We start from the raw sequence: 16,418 nt of genomic DNA, 5'->3' as shown, positions 1-16,418 counted from the left end.
TGTTGACATGGGGGTTGTATTTGGTTTACATGGGGTTCGTATTTGGTTTGACATGGGGGTTCGTATTTGGTTTGGGTTTGTACATGGGAGGTTCGTATTTGGTTTGACATGGGGGTTTCGTATTTGGTTTGACATGGGCGGTTCGTATTTTGGTTTGTACCATGGGGTTCGTATTTGGTTTGACATGGGGGTTCGTATTTGGTTTGACATGGGGGTTCGTTATTTGTGGGGGTTTTTTGACATGGGGGTTCGTATTTGGTTTGACATGGGGGTTCGTATTTGGTTGACATCGGGGTTCGTATTTGGTTTGACATGGGGTTCGTATTTGGTTTGACATGGGGGTTCGTATTTGGTTTGACATGGGGGTTCGTATTTGGTTTGACAGGGGGTTCTTATTTGGTTTGACATGGGGGTTCGTATTATTTGACATGGGGGTTCGTTTTGGTTTGACATGGGGTTCGTATTTGGTTTGACATGGGGGTTCGTATTTGGTTTGACATGGGGGTTCGTATTGGTTTGACATGGGGGTTCGTATTTGGTTTGACATGGGGGTTCGTATTTGGTTTGACATGGGGTTCGTATTTGGTTTGACATGGGGGTTTCGTATTTGGTTTGACATGGGGGTTCGTATTTGGTTTGACATGGGGGTTCGTATTTGGTTTGACATGGGGGTTCGTATTTGGTTTGACATGGGGGTTCGTATTTGGGTTTGACATGGGGGTTTTCGTATTTGGCTGTTTAGAAGTTTGAAATGGGGTACCGTAACTCTGGAAGTTGTGTTGACATAAACCCACATCTCTTCACCAATTCACAAGGCCCTTCCATCAGAGGGGCAAGATGAATTTATGCATTCTTTTGATCATCCTCCCTCCTCTTCACTCTCTGCCTCGTGCTGCGTTCTTCCCTTCTCTCCTCCCATCTGCTCTGCTCTCCTCTGCCTCTCTCTCCTCTCTCTTCCCTCTCTTCTCTGCTCTTTTTTCACTCTCTGCCTCTTCCCCCCCTCTCTCTCTCTCTGCCTCTGTTTTTCACTCTCTGCCTCTTCCCCCTCTCTCTCTCCTGCTCTGTTTTTATCTCTGCTCCGTCCCTCTCTCTCTCTCTGTCTCTGTTTTTCACTCTCTGCCTCTGCCCCCCTTCTCTCTCCTCTGCCCCCATCTCTCCCTGCCTCTGTTTTTCACTCTCTGCCTCTTCCCCCCTCTCTCTCTCCCTGCCTCCATCTTTTCTCTCTGTCCCCCCTCCCCTTTCTGCCCTCTCTCTCTCTCTCTCTCTCTCTTGTCCCTCTTTCTTCCCACACGCTGCAGTGCTTCTGAGGTGATGCATGAAGGGGAAATGTCTTATCTAAACCCTCTATCTCTTTTATAAGCCTCCCTTTACAGGGAGTTATTACAAGCGCTTAGTAACTGACTAGATGTCTTCTCTTTAAACAGCATCCTGTACATACGTCTGTTGAATTGAAGAAGTAAAGAGTTCAAGAAGAGCTAAACAGCTATTGGCAGTGGCACAGGAAATTACCACTAGATTATCAGATAATGTCCTCATATCTCTCTCTGTCCCCCCTCTCCCTTTCTGCCCCCTCTCCTCTCTCTCTCTCTCTCTCTTGTCCCTCTTTCTTCCCACACGCTGCAGTGCTTCTGAGGTGATGCATGAAGGGGAAATGTCTTATCTAAACCCTCTAATCTCTTTTATAAGCCTCCCTTTACAGGGAGTTATTACAAGCGCTTAGTAACTGACTAGATGTCTTCTCTTTAAACAGCATCCTGTACATACRGTCTGTTGAATTGAAGAAGTAAAGAGTTCAAGAAGAGCTAAACAGCTATTGGCAGTGGCACAGGAAATTACCACCTAGATTATCAGATAATGTCTCACTATTCTATTCCTGTTTGKCTCAGTTCGTAGAGTGTGGCGCTTGTAGATGGTTCAATTCCTGATGGGGGGCCATTTTTCTTTTTTACTATTCTAGATCAGGCTTTCCAAAACTCTGTCCTGGGCCATCTCCACTACCAGATCTGAATGGACCTGACTACCAGACCTGGGATCAACTACTACTGGTATGTTTCTGCCCTSCACAATGGAACCAATGGAGTTGTCCCAAAAGTGCAAACGCCTGCCCATCTGGAACCATGAAATCAAACAGTCCTACCCAGAACCCTCAAACACGCAATCACTGAGGGGTTACGGCCAATTTGTAAAGCGACGGGGAGCGATTTGAAACTAGCTATATTAAAATATTTGAAAAGAAAACAAACACTTTTGAACCCAGGTCTGCGAACACTGAATGTAATTATGGGAAACTCTGATGTCCATGTTATGTCCTACCCCTGTTCACCCTAACCCTTGCCATATGAGTCATTATTGTGCAATGACCACAGACGAGAGTAGCGCGGGGCAGAACTTGATGAATACACAATTACAGCGGAAGCCTTTGTCCTGATCTGTCTTGACAATGTCAAATCTTTCTTTATATTAGCCAACAACAATTCCTACAGGAGCGGTCATGCACATGTAACAGGTGTAACGCTGCTATCTTAACAATACCTCTTCCTCCCTCACCAGCTCACACCAAGACTGGATCTCAGGTCCTCTGTCTCGCAAACACAYGTCACTGCCCTCCTGCTATCGTCTTAGCCAGCCGTACCACTGAAAAGCTAGCAATTTGATTCAGTGGACATCAAGCTGAGGAGTGAGCTTTTAAACTACACAAAATCGTTCTGAGATTTGATCTTGCCACAAGAGAAGTCATATGTTTAGATACAAAAATACKGTAATGCAGATTCCACTGAATAAAGCCCTGAGAGTTGGTGCTGCTGTGTATAAACTTGATGGTAGCCTACGGGATGTTATTCCCAGCCAGGTCACACCAGATCAACTTCAGTTTTCGACGTTTGTCCATGTCCCCAGGTTTTCGGGAGATGCCTTCAATTCCAGCTACTAGCGGCAACATGACTGCCCATTACAATCTGGTAAAGGCTCGTGGCCTGGATGGGGATAGAGAGAGGGCTTAAACTGCACGTTTTGGTTCTGAGAATTGAGGCCTCAATCCCAGTGCTAGGCACTTGTTACATTTTTAAATGTTTTAACCCTATTCCAAACCATAACCCCTACCTTAACCCTTACCACCCACTACAATTCAATCAAGATGKAGGCAGGTCAGTTTTGCTGAGCATGTTGTGTCAGTCACACTGTTTGTTTGTTTCATGTGYWACAMRTTTTTATTACTTAGCAAAACYGTTAAAGGCTGCGAGAGTTGTCATTAAACAACAGGCAAAATCTAATGTCCTACAGGATCAAAGCAATCAAAGTGTTAAATTGACATCTGCTGGTTTCTACACAAGGAGATAAAGCCGGTGTGGTGGACCCCCTAAAAGCCGAGGAAGAATACATCTGTGCTGTGACTGACGGTCTAGTTGGGCCGACTAGCCTTGGATACTCCTCGATGGTCAGGTTCTATATCTGCATTTCGCTATTCTAGCGGAGTCTTCTGACTCCTCCCTGCCTTGCTGTGCTGTGTGGTGGAAGCCGGAGGTTGGTATCTGCGCTGTGACATAACGCTAGATGCGCTGTGACATAACGTCTAGATGCGCTGTGACATAACGTCTAGATGCGCTGTGACATAACGTCTAGATGCGCTGTGCTTCCTAGCACAGGATACCCCTGCCAGGTGGACTAGCCACCGGTGATTGACCGGTCTACTGGGCCCGCTCTGCCTCACTGTGCGGTAGCCTACTGCGAGGCGACTGGGTGCATTGACCAGACCCACACACTGGGTGAAATCCCTGTCAGTACATTCCTGCAGCGGCTGTTGAACGCGCTGACCGTTCTAACAAGTGAATTGTTGGTTTCAGTGATTAAAATTGGTATTTTTGTACAAATAGTTTTAATTGCTGCCTACATGGATTATGGCTCATTGCATAGTCAGATGATCAAAAACAATCTCATCTCCCTAACCTAGAGATACCACTAAACTCTACTTTGACTGATGGTATGCAGCTTTGTCTTTCAGAGGGATCCGATTGTGTTACCATTTGCTCCTACTGCTTGACATGTTTCATAAAACGTTCTCATCTACAGGGTTTGGTCTCGCTAAAAACTATGTTTGCTGTATCAGATGACTGTAGTTTGGATTATTTTAAATAATCTAAGGGCAGAGAGTTTTTAGGAAGAAATAAATCAAGGTGTTTTATTTTTCTTTGCTTTTGGTGTCAGGAAACATTCACCCAAAGCCAGGCCCATTGGCTATGGATCAGGAACATTCACCCAAACCCAAGCCCATTGGCTATAGATCAGGAAAACATTCACCCAAACCCAAGCCCATTGGCTATGGATCAGGAAACATTCACCCAAACCCGGCCCATTGGCTATAGATCAGGAAACATTCACCCAAAGCCAGGCCCATTGGCTAGGATCAGGAAACATTCACTCAAAGCCAGCCCATTGCTATGGATCAGGAAACATTCACCCAAACCGAGCCCATTGGCTATAGATCAGGAAACATTCACCCAAAGCCAGGCCCATTGGCTATGATCAGGAAACATTCACTCAAACCCAAGCCCATTGGCTATAGACAGGAAACATTCCACCCCAAAGCCAGGCCCATTGGCTATGGATCAGGAAACATTCACTCAAACCCAAGCACATTGGCTATAGATCAGGAAACATTCACTCAAACCCAGGCCCATTGGCTATGGATGAACTTCCCACTCCAAATGATTTTAAAACTAGATCAGGGTTGGGACTGATGCATATTAATGTGAGGAGTTTACATGATAAAACTCTGGGTTCACACTGCTGACCAAGATGTCTTAGTACTGTTCGAGACCTGTCTTAAGAAATCTGTTCTAAATCAGTCTATAGGCTTGGATGGTTATAATGTTTATCAATGTGACCGACAAAGTAGAGGTATAGCCATCTATATTAAAGACATATATGTGGTTACTGAACTAAGGTCTTTATCTAATGAGTTTTTAGCATTGAAGCTGCAGTTATCAAAAGCTGTGAACTTAGATGTGATAGGATGTTATAGACCTCCATCTGCAAAAGTAGAATCCCTGGATTCTCTGGCTGAATTGATGTGTGGTTGGGGGGGGGGGGTGCAATGGTCCTTATGGACGATTTAAACTGGAATCTCCAAACTCTGAGGCCATAAGAGGACTGTGCATTACATTCAAGTTTACTAAAATGATAAATACAGTCACAAGACTCAATCCCAAAGATATCTCTAAGTCAACACTTATTGATGTTATTCTATCAAACAATCCTCATAAATACTTGGGCCGTTGGTATTTTCGCTAATGATTTAAGTGATCATTGACACTGCATTGTTGGTTAAGGGCTTGTAAAGTAAGCATTTCACTGTCTACACCTGTAGTATTCAGCGCATGTGACAAATACCATTTCATTTGCATTAGAGACACCAAAATCCCCAAAGTGCCCTCTCGGTTCATAGATTTTAGGCAGTTCTGTGAGCAGGCATTCCTGCATGAACTTTATGCAACTGTGATAGGATTGCACTTATTCCAGATATCGAAGAGGCATTCTCCTATTTTCATTCTATGTTTTCTACTATCTGTGATAAACACGCCCCTCTCAAAAAAGTACCGGGTAAGGAGATAGAGACAATCCCTGGTTTACAGGGGAATTGTCTGATTTGATCCATAAACGAAATACACAATGGGCCAAAGCCAGAAAGAGTAATTCCCAGGCTGAATGGTAGTTCTTCGGGGCACTGAGAAATAAGTGTGTCTTGTTAATACGGAAATGCAAATCTAGCTTCTATTACGAATCCACCAAGGCAAACCTCAATAACCCGACGATATTATGGAAAACCATTAAATCCATGAATGCTAACACAAACTCCTCTGGTCTTCTGCTGAAATTGACCTCAAATTCAATGGATGTGACTGACAAGAATAAACTGCTTGACATGTTTAATGAGCATTTTGCTAAACCTGGACATTTATTTCATAATGAACTCCTTCCTAACATCTCAAATGAGGCTGTGAATGAAATTGCCACATGCCGGCTTATGATTCATCCATTTAATTTTACAGAGATTGAGCTTTCAGAAGTTGTAAAGGAACTAAAATCTATTGATATTAAGAAAGCAGCTGGGCCGGATGAATTAAACCCATATTTAAAAATAAAAAATAAAATAAAATGTTGCAGAATTCATTGCTGCCCCTCTCACTCATATATTAAATTCTTTCATTGGTGATTAATACCATTCCAAAAGTCTGGAAAGCAGCCTATGTTACGTCTTTACATAAAAGGTGGAGATACGTCCCTGTTGGATAACTATCGTCCCGTATCTAAACTGTCTGCACTGGCAAAAGTTTTGGAAAACTCACAGTTGAAAGACTTTCTTTATAATAACTCAGTTTTATCTCAATTCCAGTCGGGTTTTAGAACCAAGCATAGTACAGTTACTGCTGTAAGTAAGGTTGTAGGTGATATTCTAGATGATCAGGACAAGACAAATCACTGTGTTTCACTTTTTATTGACTTATCGAAGGCCTCGGACACTGTTGACCTGCTGTTGTATAGACTTAAAAAGGTTGGTTTGAGTGTTGATGGATTGGTTCCAAAACTATCTTTCTGACAGAACACAGTGTGTAGCTAAGGACGGTATGGATCCTAGTGGTTAGAGCGTTGGACTAGTATCTGAAAGGTTGCAAGATCGAATCCCCGAGCTAACAAGGTAAAAATCTGTCAATCTGCCCCTGAACAAGGCACTTTTCCTAGGCCATCATTGAAAATAAAAATKTGTTCTTAACTGACTTGCCTAGTTATATAAAGGTAAAAAAAWTWATAAATCTGAGTTTCGAAAGCTTACAAAAGGAGTTCCCCAGGGCTCAATTTTAGGTCYGATCCTTTTTACACTGTATATAAATGATATAGGGAAGACTGTTGACTCTGCAAATCTCTATCTGTATGCTGATGACACAATTATTTATTCTAGCGCATCTAGTATTGAGAAGGCTTTTCAGGACTTACAGTTGGCCTTTGATGTTATTCAAAAGCAGATTTCCCAATTGAAACTTGTGCTTAATGAAAGGAAAACAAAGTTAATGGTTTTCTCTTCCCTGAAAGTAAACAGATAGAGTCACTTGCCGTATTTAACTATAACAGGCCAGCAAATTGATAGGGTCACCTCCTATCAGTATCTTGGGWTTTGGTTAGATGAAAAGTTTCAATTTAAACTCACATTGATAACTTGACCAAGAAACGGAAGTTGAAATTGGGTTTCCATTTCAGGAACAAATCTTGCTTTTCAATGTTAGTCAGAAAACATCTTGTTCAAAGCACTTTTTTAAAATCAGTGCTGGATTAGGGTGATATTGTCTATATGCAGGCCTCAGCAAGTATCTTGAAAACTCTGGACACAGTGTATCACGGTGCTTTAAGATCTATTACCAATGCTAGATCACTGACCCATCACTGTGACCTGTATGCTATGGTGCAATGGACCTGTCTCTCCACCAGGAGGCTAAAGCACTGCTACACTTTTATGTACAAAGCATTGATGGGACAACTCCCTTTGTATCTCTGTTCCTTACAGACCAGATCAGTCACTCAATGTAGTCTTCGTTCACAGTCGCTGCTGTCCTAAGGCTAGAACTGAGATGGGGAAACAATCTTTTTCCCATAATGCCCCTTCATCCTGGAACATGCTTCAGAAGATTCGGAAGATTGTAAAGTTAGGGGAGTTAGTGTCCTTTGGTGTTTTAAAGACTCTGATCGATAACACTGTTTGTTATAACTGCAGTTGTTTCTAATCTTCAATTGTATCTTTAACTAGTCTTTTGTGTGTATTCTGTATTTTTCTGTAATGTTTTATGGACACGCTGCTATTTCCATGTTTTGYCTTCTTGCCAGGTCGCCCTCGCAAAAGACGTTTTTAACCTCAATGGGTTTTACCTGGTTAAATAAAATGAAAAAATAACCCTTACCTTAACCAGTTTTAGATTTGGTTCACTAAGAAATGCTAGTGGCCATGACTGAATTCTAACGTGAGTTGGTTTCAGGGTGTGGTTGATGTGGGTGTAGTGTGTGTGTGTGTGTTCGCAGGTGGGAAGAGTTAGACAAATTGTTTAGCCAATTAGCTTCAACCGGCTGATGTGCTTGCCTTCAGATAGTCCATTACTATCCCCAGAGATAGGCTATCAATAAATGACACAATGCAAATGGGACAATATTTTCATGTTGCACATCTTTTAGTTCTCTTGTTAAATGCTTTCAATATTTGTATATGAATTTCTACAATTTATAGTTGGTTTGAGGTTTTTAAGTCATTGAAATGTGGAGCTACTTTCACTTGAAAAATATTTTCACATGCACATTATATAATTTACTGATGGTCTCTAACTAGCCCCATATGGATATCGAACGTTAAACCAAATTGACCATGGGCATATCAATTGGGTCGTGTGCTGGCTCCAAATTGATGACTACTTGGATGCTGCCAGCTGTGGCCATGTGGGCAAGATTAAAATAATCCCAACGCATGGAAAACTGTTACGTTACCTTTCATTCTGTTACATACCATTCTTTCCTGTCATCTCAAAAATCTCAGTTTTGGACCAGACTGACTTTATGAACAAAATGATCCTATTTACACTTTGTAGTAAATGTTTACTCTCCGTGAAATGTTTACAACTCCTATCAATACCACAAAGGCCATTTTTAAAACGAGACAATGCTTTTTAGGAGCAGTCGCTYTTTAACCAGTCGGAACACTTACCTGGACAAAAGGAACCTATGTGAGAATGATATTCATTGACTACAGCTCAGCGTTCAACACCATAGTGCCCTCAAAGCTCATCACTAAGCTAAGGACCCTGGGACTAAACACCTCCCTCTGCAACTGGATYCTGGACTTCCTGACGGGCCGCCCCCAGGTGGTAAGGGTAGGTAACAACACATCCACCACGCTGATCCTCAACACGGGGGCCCGTCAGGGGTGCGTGCTCAGTCCCCTCCTGTACTCCCTGTTCACTCATGACTGCATGGCCAGGCACGACTCGTTTGCCGACAACAACTTCTCCCTGAACGTGATCAAGACAAAGGTGATGATTGTGGACTACAGGAAAAGGAGGGCCGAGGCACACCCCCATTCCCATCGACGGTGCTGTAGTGGAGCAGGTTGAGCTGTTCCTTGGTGTTCACATCACCAACAAACTATCATGGTCCAAACACACCAAGACAGTCGTGAAAAGTGCACAACAAAGCCTATTCCCCCTCAGGAGACTGAAAAGATTTGGAATGGGTCCTCAGATCCTCAAAAAGTTCTGCACCATTGAGAGCATCCTGACTGGTTGCATCACTGCCTGGTATGGCAACTGCTTGGCCTCCGACCGCAAGGCACTACAAAGGGTAGTGCGTACGGCCTAGTACATCACTGAGGCCAAGCTTCCTGACATCCAGGACCTCTATACCAGGCGGTGTCAAAGGAAGGCCCTAAAAATTGTCAAAGACTCCAGCCACCCTAGTCATAGACTGTTCTCTCTGCTACCAAACGGCAAGCGGTACCGGAGCTCCAAGTCTTAGGTCCAACAAGGTATTCCTAGACTAGGCCTGGGATTCAATCTGATCGCATTTTTGTAAATTGCTATGCGCCATTTAATAAATGCTATTTCTGATTGAGCCGATATATGCAGCTTTTACCATGAATGTGGTGTCTGCGAACGCGGAAACAGTGCCTATAAAAAGCAGACAAAGCGTGATCGGATTGAATCCCAGTCCTATGGGCCCTGGTCTAAAGTAGAGCACTATATAGCCAATAGGGTGCGATTTGGGATGCAGCCTAGCAGTACGTTTATCTTTTATTCAGCAGCTGGGTCTCACTAGACCCCTCCCAAACATTTGCCAACGAGTGTCCAACCCCCCCATCAGCCCCTACACACACACACACACACACACACACACACACACACACACACACACACACACACACACACAAACAATAATCCTCTCTTCTCCCTGATATGTACACAGTGCACACCAGGGCACCATGGGTCCCCCATGCCAAGATCCCTGCCTCACTCTCACAGTGCAAATTGTTCTATAGCTCAAAGCAGACTTGACAACCCTTTTCTCTCTCTCTCTCGCTCTCACTCTCTCTCTCTCTCTCTGTGTGTGTATGTTTCTCTCCCCCGTTTCCCCTTTCTCTCTCCCCCACTTATTTTTCATCCCTGTCCGGAAATATGCCCTCTGTCGGTGTTGGCACTGCATGACGACSGACACAGGTTTTCTACGGCTCTCCCAAATGCACTGAGACAGGATGATGAAGTCTCATTAGACTCTCGTGCCATCTGACATGAGTTGCACTGGCGGCAAGCGCGCGCTTCCCGCCGTGACTAGTTACTGTAAAATCCACAGAGTCAGAGGAGAGCGCACTTAAACAGTGTGCAATTTGAGCGCTTGCACCACCACCATCCCTCCATATCAACCCCTCCTTCCCCTTCTCCCACTACTGTACCGTAGCTCCCCTTCTTCTCTATCTCTCAACAACTCATTTCGCTAGAGAAAGAGAGCTGCCTCGAAGCGACGTGCAAATGCAGGCTTCTAGAGCACATGCCCCTGCTGTGGGAACGACCGCAGTCTCCGCTGGGGACAGAACGCTCAGACGCAGAGAGTGCCCGTCGCTCCTGGCATCTGGACATCAAGCACAGCGCGGGCAGTGACTGGTAACATATGGCCTCATTATTATCGCCAGCCGACTCAATTTGCAGCTCTTTATTGTGCTAGAGAGAGACTGAGGCAGAAGTTACCAGGTTGAGAAACAGTTTGGAGACATAGCCATGATGATGCAAACGCGAAGCCGCCCTAACCCATTCATTAACCTATTTTGGATTGATTCTTACAAAAGCTTTAATAAATATATATCAGAACAACTCTCAAAAATAATGACAACATAAAACATCACCCCATCACCTTCTAGCTTTTTCTGAGGGGCATTATTAACCAACACCATTAAATATAACCTAGTCATTTTGCACTTTGGGTRTGCCGCTAACCACTTGATGTGCTTCTTATTTAACACATTAACTAATCAAAAAACACCCTGAAGAATCATAGGCTACATACCAGCACAGAGGTAAGCTATTAAAAACAACATTGAAATGGTGAGAATGTTGATATATTTCCAGGAGCAACGAGACTCTGTTTATTTATCATAGGCCTATATCTTTTCTGCAAGACATCCCTTACGAAAAAAAGATTACAGTCAGTGTGCAATATAACTGCAGTGCAATGCAGTAGGCTGAAAATACTGCGTCCAAAATAACACTTTATTTTTTATTTTTTTACTGCAGACATTTTGCAGTTTAACTGCAGTTACTGTGCAGTATAGCTAGTACACTGCAATCACTGGTTCCGAAATACCACAGTTGACTGCAGTTACTGTGCAGTATAGCTAGTACACTGCAATCACTGGTTCCAAAATACCACAGTTGACTGCAGTTACTGCACTTTCACTGCAGTTTCAAAACTGCAATATTTTTTGTAAGGAATAAGGCACACACACACACACACACACACATCACAACACTACTACATTACATACACAACACACATACACACGCACACGCGCACACACACGCACACACGCACCACACACACACACACACACACACACCACACACACACCACACACACACAACACACACAATACAAACACACACACACAACAATATCAACACAACACATATACACACAACACACCACCACACAAACACACACACACACCCACACACACACACACCACAACACCACACACACACACACACACACACACACAACCACACACACACACACACATACACACACATACAAACACACACACATACACATATACACACACAACACACACACACACACACACACACACAACACACACACACACACAACACACACACACAACACACCCACACACATACACACACATACAAACACAACACTACACCATATACACACACACACATATACACACACACACACACACACACAACACACCACACACACACACACACACACACAACACACACACACACACACACACACACACACACACACACACACACACACACACACACACACACACACACACACGTATTAGCATCTCTACTAGGACTTAAGGGCGGTATAGGGACATAATCAACATGTGAAGCAGTGCCTCCGCCGTGATCGCTTATCATGTCCCTACCGCCGGGCAAAAACAAGGTCTACACCATCATCCTCAATCATGTCTTGTTGTTCAAGCTCAGCCCGAATAATAAACAGGTATAGTAGCGTCAATACACAACCTTATAGGCCAACGTTAGCAAAGAAATAAAACAACAACAATCTGTTTGGAAAGAAACACCTTTAAGATACATTGGAGCCTAATATATTTTCGAAAAAATATTGTCTTAAATTGTTAAAGAAAAATATACTTTGAGTCAACTTCTTAGACATCTCAATTTGTGGGCATAGRCCTACATAATATACTGCCAATTTAATATATGTTCTTCAAAACATAAAATGCTGACTTTGCACCCCCCCCCAAGTCTTTTTTCAATCAGATGACTTAAATCGTAGGGTATAGGCCTACAGCTCACATGTTGCAACAACAAGGGACGTTGAACTTTCAACAACGGACAGTATGGAGGTTCTAGTCTAGACCGCCCGACTGAATTGTGTTTTTTAAACTCTCCAAATGGTTAAATGAGTGAGAAACAGATTATTATCATATTATCTTAAACTGAAATGTAGAATTATTTTGCAATAAAATTATTTTATATTGCGCTAATTTCACTAATGTAAAACAGTTAGTCTTACTACCTTATTAAACAAGCTTGCAATTTCACCACACACAATTGAGTGGAATTACACATCCTTTCGCTTTAAACTGACAAATATCTTTGGTTTTGGTACCGTTGGTTTTATCATACGCCCCTGTCCATCGTAGGACTAACATGCTGACCAAACCGGCAGCGTTGAGTGAGCCGTTGAAAAATAAATGTACATTATATTACATATTATTATTATCACCCACTTGGGTGTTAGAAAGATGACCACGTTCCTCCAGTCCAGTTGGTGGCGGAAATGCATCCTAAAGTAGGTTTCCAACCGCCATATAAAATCTGCAAAGAAGAAACATTTACGGGGCGAGATTTTAATCAAAGAAAACTAACTAGATTTCCCCTGTCATTTGTGGATGAATTGTCGTAAGTAGAGAACACAGGATTTTGTGTGACTCGAAAATGGGTCAACATTCTACAAAGATCCAGTAAAAAAGAATATTCAATATTCACCATATTCATTTCAGGTGAAATAACAACCCGATATTTATCTCCCAGGACAAATTAGCTAGCAACAGCAAGCTAGCTAAATGTCCATGAATGTTTCATGTGTGTTTCAACCTGTCCCCAAATGAATATAGTTGGTTCACAGCTGCTTTTGGTATTTTAACCTGTGTGTCAGGAATGTGTTTGGTGGGCTGTAGATAAAATCAACTTGAGCACGATGGCACGCACTCGGACGCACGCACGGAGCCGGTTTGGTCAGCATGTTCGTTTATTTTATTTATTATTATTCATAAATGTGAACCTTTATTTAACTAGGCAAGAACAAATTCTTATTTACAATGACGGCTTACACCGGCCTAACCCGGAAGACGCTGGGCCAATTGTACGCCACCCTATGGAAGAAAGCAGTTGTCATTTTCAAACTCGAACAGCACAAATAATTCAGAGCTTTCTCTGCATAAAAGTTGCTGGTCACAAACAAATACACAGATTTGACAGTCAGCTATGAAAAAGGGCAACCTATGTCACTATGTAGAACTACCTGTGAGGTGATGATTCTTTGAAATTATCCAGGCAAAAAAAGTGTTGGGTTTCCTATTTCGTATTGGCCATCTATCATCTAATCGACAGGTATTTGTAGTTTACCCAAGTTTTTTGTGGTTTGTAGCCTAGCTGTTCTGAGCGTTGGGCCAGTAACCAAAAGGTTGCTGGTTTGTATCCCCGACATGACTAGTTAACAAATATGCCAATATGCCCKTGAGCAAGGCACTTAATATGCACTTAACCCTGATTGCGAGTGTAAATCGCCCCGGATAAGAATGTCTGTGGAATTTTTGTCTTTTAGAAGAGAGCAAATGGTACATCTGGCTGCTGTTATTGTCCCAGTTTCATTGATTTTAATACAATATCGATGTGAGTGATTAGTTTGCACATGCTACTGACTACAGTAGAACAAGCTAATTAATAGGAGGCTTGGCAAATGTTGGTGCTGTGCAGTTTATAATCTAGGTACTAATTTAGCAAAATACAAGTAATCTGAAAACAAATAATCAAAATATCACGACCTATTTCAGCATATTGATTATGAATTCATACATTAAAACCAGTTCTTTGAAACTAAACTGTAAATCAAAAATATATGACAACAGGAAGCAGCAACAGTATAATTTTCAACTGATGTTTTAGGAATATAAATTATACTTATAACAATATTATTTTAACAGGATTCTACTTAAATCAGGTAAACACTACTGAATGAGCCCCAAAAACGTGCTATTATTGATCTATTTTTATGAGATGAACTGAAATCGTGAAAAATACGTTTTCATTGCCTACTAAACTATTGGCTACTACCATTCACGCCACGCAGTGGTCAAAAGAGACCCTACACGCTGTGCCTGGAAGGCCAGTTCCGTTGTTCAGACCGCACTATCATTGACTCGACTGATGAACGATGCAGAGACGTTCGATACCGAGAGATACTGTGTAATTTCATATCGGCAAGAGTTAACCTTCCGCATTATCTGACGTATGTCTGCCTACATTTATTATGAAACCCAAAGTGTCACTCAAAAGTGTACTGATAAAGATAGCCTAGATACGTTTTCAGTTGAAGTATTAATGATAGTTCCCACTCGTCCAAAAAGTAATGTAAAATAGTAACTCGGTTAATATACATCAAAGTTTTAGCCGATACAAAATTGACATCAGCCGCAGTTTAAACCGTATCCGTAATTATACAGCTTTATATTATACACAATGCTGATTCATGAATCAACGATGCTTTTTTATAATCATTAGAGGCCTCACTATCATATGCAATTATAAATCCCATGCAACAAACATCACTGTCAGTTTACACACCTTATGGAGAAATAGACTCGGCAAAACAGATATTTTCGGATTTGAAAAGATTCCAATTTGTTTTTATTCTTCCAGATTTATTGGAGGGCGATTTCTGCTGAGAAGATATACATATCCAGTCAGAGTTTTGCAGAAACACATTTTTAGTGCATACAGAACATTTGTGTTCAAGAAATTCACTAGAATTTAAAATCGCACCTTTGGATAGTTAATTAACATATAAAGTGAATAGCGGTGCATACCTTTTCCTCTCTGGAACGCACTCAAAAGGAACCCGCAATCACATAGCCAATGCTCCAAAAAAGAATCCAACACATTGTAAAGGCATTGCCACAGTCGAAGTGTTGAGAAAGCCGCGCTGTAACATCTTATAAACCTCCCCTTACCACTACTGTCGTTTGATGTCTTCCTCTCTCTCACACCGTCCGGACGATGCCACTGCCACAGACAGTGAGTGGCGCGTTCAACGTGATTGCAATAACTGTGCTGCTCAGCTCCCTAGCTCCAACTACGTGTTGTCGCTACAATGATCTCCATTGAGAAGTCACAGCTGCAGCGAGACGCAGACCGAGAACGATTCCGCATACTAGGGGGGAAAAGTTGGAGAAAAATCTAACTGCCGGTCGTGAAACAATGTCCTGAAGCTTGTTTCAAATGGCATTTTATAGAGCTAGTGGAATTGGAGGCAGTCAAGCGCATGGCTCCAGGCTACTTTTCCTGGCTCAACAATATTATTGGCATACGTTAATAACATAGCAATTCTTCTTTTTATTAGCAATGATTTTGAATTAGAATGAACATCAGTAGGATAGCAGAATTGAACGAGGCTAATTACCACTAAATACTGGTGTGTTCCCACAATGCTCTTGTGTAAAATGAAAAGAGATTTACTGCTCCTTGTGTTAATTRTTGTCACTCAAAAACATGTTTTGCAGACAAGGCATGAGGATGAAATTGATACATGGTCACACCCTTCCTAAAGATGAGCAAAAAAAATACAAAAATAAATCATTGAAATACTGAGCTATATTRTATGCAACATTATATTACATATTATTATATATTATTACATTATATAATTATACTAATCCTCCCTTTGTAAGGATAACAACACTTAACCTTTTTCTAAAATGTTTTATGAGATTGGAGAACACATTAGGAGGGATCTTATGACCATTCCTCCATACAGAATCTTCCCAGATCTTTGATATCCTTCGGTCTGCACTTATGGATTGCTTTTTTCAATTCGAACCAATATGTTTTCAATGGAGTTCT

The 16,418-nt window shown here is 42.0% G+C and overlaps 1 protein-coding gene across 2 annotated transcripts in view; it reads right to left on the bottom strand.

Moving 5' to 3' along the window:
• Positions 1–15,736, bottom strand: part of LOC112070677 (cadherin-7-like) — a 136,935-nt gene extending 121,199 nt beyond the window's left edge. Inside the window, exon 1 of one of the 2 annotated variants that reach the window (XM_024138106.2) lies at positions 15,386–15,736. The gene's annotated coding sequence lies outside the window, so the exon portion shown is untranslated. The remainder of the gene's footprint in view (positions 1–15,385) is intronic. The other variant, XM_070439070.1, reaches the window with a different exon arrangement.
• Between the last annotated feature and the right edge of the window lie 682 nt (positions 15,737–16,418).

This window comes from Salvelinus sp. IW2-2015, unplaced genomic scaffold (genome assembly GCF_002910315.2).
Source record: "Salvelinus sp. IW2-2015 unplaced genomic scaffold, ASM291031v2 Un_scaffold1390, whole genome shotgun sequence".
NCBI classification, from domain to species: domain Eukaryota; kingdom Metazoa; phylum Chordata; class Actinopteri; order Salmoniformes; family Salmonidae; genus Salvelinus; species Salvelinus sp. IW2-2015.
The sequence above is the reverse complement of the archived record's forward strand: the minus strand, read 5'-3'. Positions and strand labels throughout refer to the sequence as shown.